Source organism: Electrona antarctica (genome assembly GCF_951216825.1).
Source record: "Electrona antarctica genome assembly, chromosome: 2".
Taxonomy (NCBI): Eukaryota; Metazoa; Chordata; class Actinopteri; order Myctophiformes; family Myctophidae; genus Electrona; species Electrona antarctica.
Genome location: NC_136807.1, coordinates 33,784,455 through 33,793,603, shown reverse-complemented (window position 1 = coordinate 33,793,603; position 9,149 = coordinate 33,784,455).

Here is a 9,149-nt window from a genome sequence, read left to right as displayed (position 1 = left end):
GTAATCAGTGTTTTTAGTTGGATGCAGGCAGCAACTGGAAGCCAGTGATGGTAATGCAGAAGGGGCGAGATATGTGAGGAAAACATGTTATAGGTTGAAGACTAAATAAATTATATACATTATCCAATATACTGTGTGTGTTGAACTGCATACTTGCCTCCATGCACGCAGCAAAGTGCACGCGCACGCACGCACGCACACACGCGCGTGTGCGCACACGCACACACACACACACACACACACACACACACACACACACACACACACACACACACACACACACACACACACACACATACACACACACACAGCAAGCTGTTTTTCTCCTCCCACAGTAGATAATGGGAAACATTAGTGTGAGCGGCTGACGCCAAGTGATCCTCTCTTTTTGAGGCGAGCAGATGAGGATGCGTAGTCCCAGTGGCTCTCGACAATTACGACAGCCACTCCAGCAGCCGGGGGCCTGATGAAGAGTCCAGAGATTGGGAGTATAGGTGGGCAGGCGGGGATCGATCCCTGCAGCTTCGCTGTGACACAGCTGGAGGGCAACGCAGGAAGCCTGGGCCCGGCAGGTCACCCTCAGGGGATGCGGTTCCTACCCATGACACTGTTCTATTTCACAACCTCCTCACTTCATTAGTTTCACTGCTTGTTGTTGTGCGACAGAAATGTTCTCCTACTTGACCTCAGAACTTCATTAACGTCACTTGCCAGTATAATAGTACAAACTCAATGGTTAGCGGGATGATGTGGCTTTGCCATGGCTGTGGCCTTGTCCTATCAAAGCATGTGTTATATTGGAAATACTTTGAGCCAAACGCCTACCCTCCTCGTCCAGTGTTTGGATAGCATCTATTAGTGAGTCATGTGTGAGGCAATTCTTTACACTGAATTTAACAAAAGGCCATTTATCTGATCTTATTCAGCCTCAGAGTCAGAAGGACAGAAAAAAAGAGCAGGGGTTGACACTAAAGGTCTCAGAGGCACTTTCACAAGTACAGGTCATGTTCTACTTGCTCTCAGGTCATGGCCACTTGCCCCTCAAAAATATTGTTAATTACCGTTAATTTTAACTTGTAGGCCTATAGCGTTTTTTTAATTAATAAAAACAGCACTATAACATGAAAGTAGCCTTACAAATGCATGGTAGGGAAACGTTTTCATGGCAAGGAGGCAAGGACGGAAGGACCCCAAACCTTATTAGCCCACATTTGAAAAGATAAGATAAGGACCCCCAGTTTGACATGCACCACAGAAATTATGGACAGTCGCACAGGTGCTCCCAAATATATTTTCAAGTCGCACAGATTAAATTTCAGGTGCATTTGCGATAAAAATTGTCGCAATTTTGAACCCTGGCTTGAGAAAACTCATGACTTTTGCAACCTGGTGATGTTGTGAGCTTGTAGATCAGTTTTCGCCGGAGTGTGCGCCATAGCCACTTCACGCCCAGTGTGTGTGTGTGTGTGGTCGAGAGAGGGACTTGGTAGAGAGATAGGGAGAGACGCAGATCGCTCTGACCACGTTCAGATCAAGAGCGAATTAAAGACTGTTGCATCCCCAGTCAAAATGTGCACCTGCCCGGTCGGGCAAACCGGTAGCAAACTTCACCTGCCCGGCCATTTTATTTACCTGCCCCAGGCAGGTGGGCAGGTGTGTTAGTGTCAATCCCTGAAGAGTCTCAATTACTGTAAAACCCCTCCATTTTGATCGAGTCAACAAAATGTTCAACATGAAAAAGGATATGCAAAGCCACAAAAATAAATGAAAATCAAGTTCCAGGTGCTCGATGGAGATGCAAAAAATGTTGAGGCTTTTGAGTGCTCGGATCGCCGCCTTCTCTTTAGTATGAAAAAGAATATACCTCGATTTAGACTGGCTTTGGTCTCTCTCTCTCTCACACACACACACACACACACACACACACACACACACACACACACACACACACACACACACACACACACACACACACACACACACACACACACACACACACACACACACACACACACACACACACACACACACACACACACACACACACACACCTCTCAGACTGGTCTGTATTCAAAGTAGAGAAGCTTCTGATAAAGGTCAGGCCTTTTCTGTCTCTCCTCAGTGATATGCCATCACAGGTGATCAGCATGCTAATGGCACTAATTTCCATTTCTACAGCGTGACAAGGCTAAACAGCAGGCTGGACAGGTGTTATGGCTCATGCTACCACTAAAGAGGTATTATTTAGGTATTTAGAGGTAATTTAGAGATAGTTACAAAGTGATTGTGTTTGATAACATGATGGGAGGTAGCCTACTGACCTGGCCATCTCTCTCTCTACGTCGTCACCGTCCTCATGCACTGCTCTGATGAAGAGCCGGAAACCAATACAACCAAGAAATGGTTTTAAAGCTTTGGATCATGGCCCAGTGTGCAAACTTTCTTCTTTTGGGATTCTGACCTCAGCCCTGCAGCACCAGAGTTGTAATGAGTGTGTGAGATGTGCGTGCTCTAGTGTTTGTTTCAGCATCACAAAGTATCACAATCAGAATTCTTGCTGCAGGTACAGTATTTTGGCTACTATTCTTCATACAGTAGCCTACATACTGTATGAGGAATTTGTTTCAGCGAGGTATATAGGTGCATTATACAGTTATGTAATGATATACAGTAGGAACATTTCAATTACATTATTTACTTAAACAATATAGAGATCTAATCAATGATCTAAAGGTAAGCAGCAATAGCTAGAGACGATATATGTACACTATAGAAATGTAAAAAGCAGTATACAATGTACTCTATAAAGGTTGATATAGCAGTGTAGGTAAAATATACATTGAGTTCCAATTACACTTTTGTTTTGCATGTTAAGTTTTTTGTAATATATAAATCCGGTGTAGTTCCTTTGTTGTTGGAATAGAACAAAGATAACAATTAACCACATGACTAGCTTCATTACTTATGTTTATTTAATTACATTTTCTTTTAGTCAATTATTGTTTTATATAGATAGCAGAGTGTAGAGAGGAAAGAACACATGGCTCCAGCTGGCAAGCCAATTAATTTCATTATTATTATCAGACATCTCCCAACTCCCAGTCAACAGCCAAGAGGTCTACAGCCTAAAAAGAAATCTGTTTTTAATTGGTTGTCATGATGCCATCTCTACAGGCAAAGCAACAATACAACAATAGGTATAGTTTATATTGTTTTTGAGCTGGGATTGCATAATGAGACCGATCTAGGGGGGACAGTAATCCATATGGAATCAGACCAATATAAGGATGTAGGTTGTCAATGCCAACGAATGAAAAAGAGCTCAGTCAAATCCCAAGTGTTTGCATGTCATCGTGCTGAATTAAGTGACAGGTTCGATTTGTATGGACGATGCGCGGTCTGCAGTGCAGAACAAACTAATAAAAAAGGAAGAACATTGTATTGTTTTAACAAGCTCAAAATTATTCTATTGCAGATTCAAACTTTTGATTTTCTTCTGGAACAATCTAAAAAAGGATGACAAATGTGCACGCTCTGGCTCCATATGCAGTGATGTGACGTTTTGGCCTATTGTGCTTCCTCAGAATCAACAAAAATATTGTTGATAGGCCAAAACCTCAATCAAATAAATCACTGCATATGGAGCCAGAGTATGAGAAAGAGAACATCTAAAATTAATTAGTAGCTGGAATTGCATTGATGAGGTGAATAAAGAAGTTAGTTGACCACAGTCAAGCTTGTAGATCTGCTATTTCTGCCAAAGTTTCCCCCCAGTATCGGGACGCTAGGCTTCATGTGGTTAAATCCTCATTTCTGCTTTGTCACAATGGAGGTTGACAGACAGGACAAGCCAGGGGTTGCAGGACCTCACCCGGAACTCTATCAGTCCCTCCCCTCCCCTAATGTGATCACAGACACAGACACACAGGCCTAGGGACAGTCTGCTCTCCTCATTAGCACCGAACAAAACACAGAACCCACATAACATGACACTGCACCCAGGGACGCCATTGTGTTCCTAATGCAAGAAAGGAAAATACTCATACTTCGGGTCAAGGATATATGCTAATGCTCACCTAAAACCCAATCTTCTAAGTACAGTATGTGATATATAATAATATAATATTTTACTCTCTGTAGACTTTGACTGTTTATTGTATTTATACTTCTTTGTTGAATTGTAACTTGTAACTTGTAGATCAACTATAACGGAAGGTCAATAGTTCCCAAGCCATGTGGCCCCATAGGGGGAAATTGTTATTTTATATTTACGTTGTTACACCCTTATTTGTGGATACTTTTTTTAATAATGCAATTGAATGGGAGAGCAGGATGACAGAGATAATACCTGCTCCGTGTCACCCGTTTCCCCAGGAAGGCTCTGATTGCCCCTAAATGGGCTTGTCCCCTGAGCAAGCAGACAGGCTCTATTAGCTTAGCTATATGGTTAAAATGTATTATGCAGGAAACCGGATTCAAATGTGGGGTAGAAGAGAAGCGTTACATATAGCTGCTTTAATTCATAATGTATTTTTTCCATTCCTAGAAATACAATAGTAGAGTCAAAAGTACAATATTTCTCTTTGAAATGTGTAGTGTAAAGTATCCTCCAACAAACTCAAATACTCAAGTAAAGTACTCAAGTAGATGTACTTCCTTACTGTCCACCACTGCTAATAGGACCCACCACTCCTAGGTTGAACACCATTCTGTACGTGTCATTAAAGAACTGGGTGGAAGTCTCTCGGCTCCTGTTAGAACATAATAGTAGGAGCAATTAAAGGCTACATCTACCGCTATATTGCCTGTGGAAGGGGTCGCTTGCCACCAAGAACTGATTTTCTTGCGTATTTACACACTACACCATTGTGTAATGGAGTATATTTCCATCCACACCAAAAGGCAAATACTTTACCACTGCACCACCCAAGTGCCTATGAATGTTACAATTAAAGTAGGCCTATATTGTCATGTTCTGTGACATGCATAAAAATACTGCTTTGGAATAATCGGCTATGGCAGCGGTTCCCAAACCTTTTTGGCCGTGCACCCCCTGTTACCTCCAGACCTAGCTGACGCACCGCGCACATGGAAATATAAATTGCACAAGCTATATAGAGACAAATATATCTACATATATGCACATATATGAACCTGAATATGGCATAATATATGCAGCATAGGCTACATTTTGCATATACATATGCAAAATACATATGTTAATATATTTAAAATAAAACAATAGCACCACCATTACCCTTTTCATGTCGCACGCACCCCCTAGAAGGCACTCGCGCACCACAGTAACCCCTGGGCTATGGGAACAATGGGCCCCACCAGGATATATCTCTGCCCCCACAGGTAAAACCTCACCCACTGTAAAGCTGCACTGTTGAAACCCAGAGCTCTAAGCTTGTTCAAAAGGATGTCTTTTTGGAGATTCAGCATGATGCCACAGTACTTGCCCATACGTGTTTCCTAATGTGAGGGCAATAGTCTGTAGAATGAGATTTTTTAAAACCCTGAATTCAAACAGCAGATTGTGATATATGCAACATAACTGTCAATTGGTTCATAAATAACCCTTTCTATTACCTTTGATACTGCACATTGAGACAGGATATAGTTACCAGGTTCTTATTTGCTTCCATTTTTGTAAGTTACTCTCACCAATTTGAATTCCCGGGGAAAGAATGTGTGATAACTTAAACTGCATCTCATAAAAATCTGATTGGAATATTGTCATGACTTGCCATTGCTTTGGCAGGATCTATGGCTTTGACACTTTATTAAAATAAAACCCATCAGCTTGGTTTCCTACAGTATCTGTTGGTAAAAGTATACACAACATGACAGCAAATTATTTACCAGTGTGTTAAAAATAATCACAAAGGTGCCACATGAAAGCTAAGTCTGGTATTAGTCTTAACAATTGAGTTACATTATATGATATTACATTATGTTATACATTATGTTCTTATAATTCGCCACTTGCCCAAATGTGCTGACCTTTTGGGTCACTTTTGGGTGACTGGCTATTAATAATTAATAATTAGTAATGGCTATTACTGCTATCATCTCTGATACACTTGGTAATGCCCTGTACAGACACTTGTTGGTGATGTGCTCGTCCTGGTTGATGTTCAGTACCACACGTAACATTCTGGTGTAGCACCTGTCCAGGGATTTATGTAGGGCTTGTTAGTGTCCAGCATACATACTGTACATACAGTATACATACACACACACGTCACACACATGATATTTATATAATTGATTGGTTTCTTTCTCACATGCTTCAGTGGGGCAGGCAGGACAGGTTTCATTCCATTTTGTGCTTATTGATTGAGGATCAGTGCTCTGCACACTGCCTCCTGCCTAATTAATAGAAAGACCCTTAATCGATTCAGAGACGTCAGCCTTGATCATCTGTTACACATATACAAACGTATATGCTCCCTCTAACACGTATGTGCACGTGCGCGCGCGCGCGCACGCACACACACACACACACACACACACACACACACACACACACACACACACACACACACACACACACACACACACACACACACACACACGACAGCTGTGACCTTCCTATTGATGGCAGTAGGAAGGACCTTCCTATTGATGACAGTTTTATCCAGTGCCTAATCACTTGCACAATTAAGGAACAGAGAGGATAGGAGTCCACTGGACCTGGCTGTGTACACAATTGTAAGATTGGGTATGTGTCTGTTTAAATACATATTGATTATTTCAATCAAAGTGACATGTGATGTGTTAAGCATCATTTACACAGCTGCAGAATGGTGAAGACATTCAGTGACAAATGACAATAAACAGGTGCACACTGTATATATACACAGTAGCAACACTGTATATATACACAGTAGCAACACATGTAGGCCACACTTTCGGTTAAAGTATGCATAAGGAAAAGGAGCATTTAGACCAAATGGCATTTTACATAAAGAACATTATCAGTGGAAAATAACCCAATGATCATTTAGACATCCGAATCAAGATATCGTGGAAGTGTATGCTTGAGTTATTCCTTTGGGTGAGCACACGCGCACACACACACACACACACACACACACACACACACACACACACACACACACACACACACACACACACACACACACACACACACACACACACACACACACACACACCTTTGGCATGTCTTATTCATTTATTCATGAATAAGCTCCTTCAGGGAGTTGGCAGCATCATGGACGTCGTCGTGCACCGATGGAGTGGTGTGGATTTGGGGGTGGAGCGAGGGGGGCTTTTCTGCTTCTTATATTTACAGGTCAGACAATTATTTTTAACAATATATTTATTGCATTTTTGCAAAAAACAATTTCTACAAACAAACAATACAACAGAACAATACATAACACATCAGACATTTCAGTTACTTAAAAAAAAAAAAAAAAAGCATACAGTACATACATACAATACTTTATAATAATAAGGACTGGTAACAACACAGGTCAGACAAGTTACAATCAGGGAAGAGGCTGGGAGTGCTGGAGAGAGGAGATAAATTCTCCATATTCAGACCGCAGCCATCTTGCCAGCAAGGTGATACCTAGGTGACACTTCCCATAGAGAGCCCATTCATCCAAACAGAAAGGTCCTCTCTAATTATATTAAACAACGTCAAAATCACCAACATTGCAGCTGTAGGGAAAGCTTGTATTATCCTCTTTCAATCTGTAAAGTTTTTGTTTAATACAAATCCACCGTAGACATTTTATGAGCTACTTCCTGTCAAGAAATTCCTTGCAGATGATTATTTTCTAAGTATCAGAGTATGGAAGCGCTCGTTATCAGTAAAGCAACCTCCTGCTGCCTCAGGGCTGGACTGGCCACAGGACGTACCGGGCATATTCCCGGTGGGCCGCGACCGTAGGGGGTACAATTTCACTGTACCTGTATCAGTGAGTGACAAATAAACCCTCTACAAAGGGTTGTGTAGTTGTCTGTTGGTTTGTATCATTTATGTTGTTCTGTAAAAGTGGTGGTATTAGGGCTTGTTTGTTTGTGTGTGCCTCGACGGAGCGGGCAGTAGAGTTTCCGCTATCTGCACGCTGGTTGTGGTGGGCCGGTCTGGGCCAAATTCAAGCGAAAATGATTTTTTTCCCAGTCCAGCTCTGTGCTGCCTCCTGCATTATGTTCACATTCAAAACAGGTGGTACGCATTGATGGATAATTTTGAGTTATTGTAGATCTGTTATTTTGTGGATGGAAGTTTCCATTATGCCCCTTGCCCATGTATTTGCCATGTGCCTCAGGTCACACTGTCCCACTGATTTTGGTTTTCACTTCTCCCCTAGCCCAGTGTTTAGATAAGTATTAATTCTCCCCCCAGCCAGCGTGCTGATAAAATAATTGTTTTCTCCTGTTTGCCCCAACACCCAGTGTGTCTGTGGAAAACAGCATGTTATTCGGCCTTGGTGCTTTGCCAGAGCAGACAAGTTGTCTCCTAGTTAGGTTAGCTGGTCGGCATTCAACTTTGAATTATGAACTACATTTACATGAAAGACTACATATCCCATACATTATGCTTCCTGGTTTGGACAGGAAGTGAAAGTGAATCCTCCTTTCATTGTTTGACACGTTGCTCTGTGTAGCGTATTCATCTGATTACAGTATCCCATATATACCCTGTGCATTTTGTGGCACAGGGGAGAGACATTTTGTAATTTGGCTGTATGTGGGATCTCTTCTTTCTCTCCGAACTGAAAATGAACTGACAAAACCATATTTGTTCTGACTGGACTCACTTCTTTCTGGTGGACTCATTTTTTCCTATTGGGTATTTAAAGGTATTTTTCTAAAAGAGTTTTTCCTGCTTAAGGTAACATTTGGATATGGATAGTATTCCTGTTAAAGCTAATTGTTAACTTTATCATCTGAAATGGTTTAATAACCATTTTTCCCAATTGTTAGAGGCTCTCTGCCTAGATTTGTGGTGCAGAGTATTTATTTATACTCTGATTACTTTAGTAAAGTATTTTTATAGTTTCAGCTCTGTTGCAGCTCCGTAATAAGTTATACAGTCCTTTTTATCATTAGTGAATCATTAATTGTCCCTTCTACATTTTATATGCAACAAATTGGTCTTATCT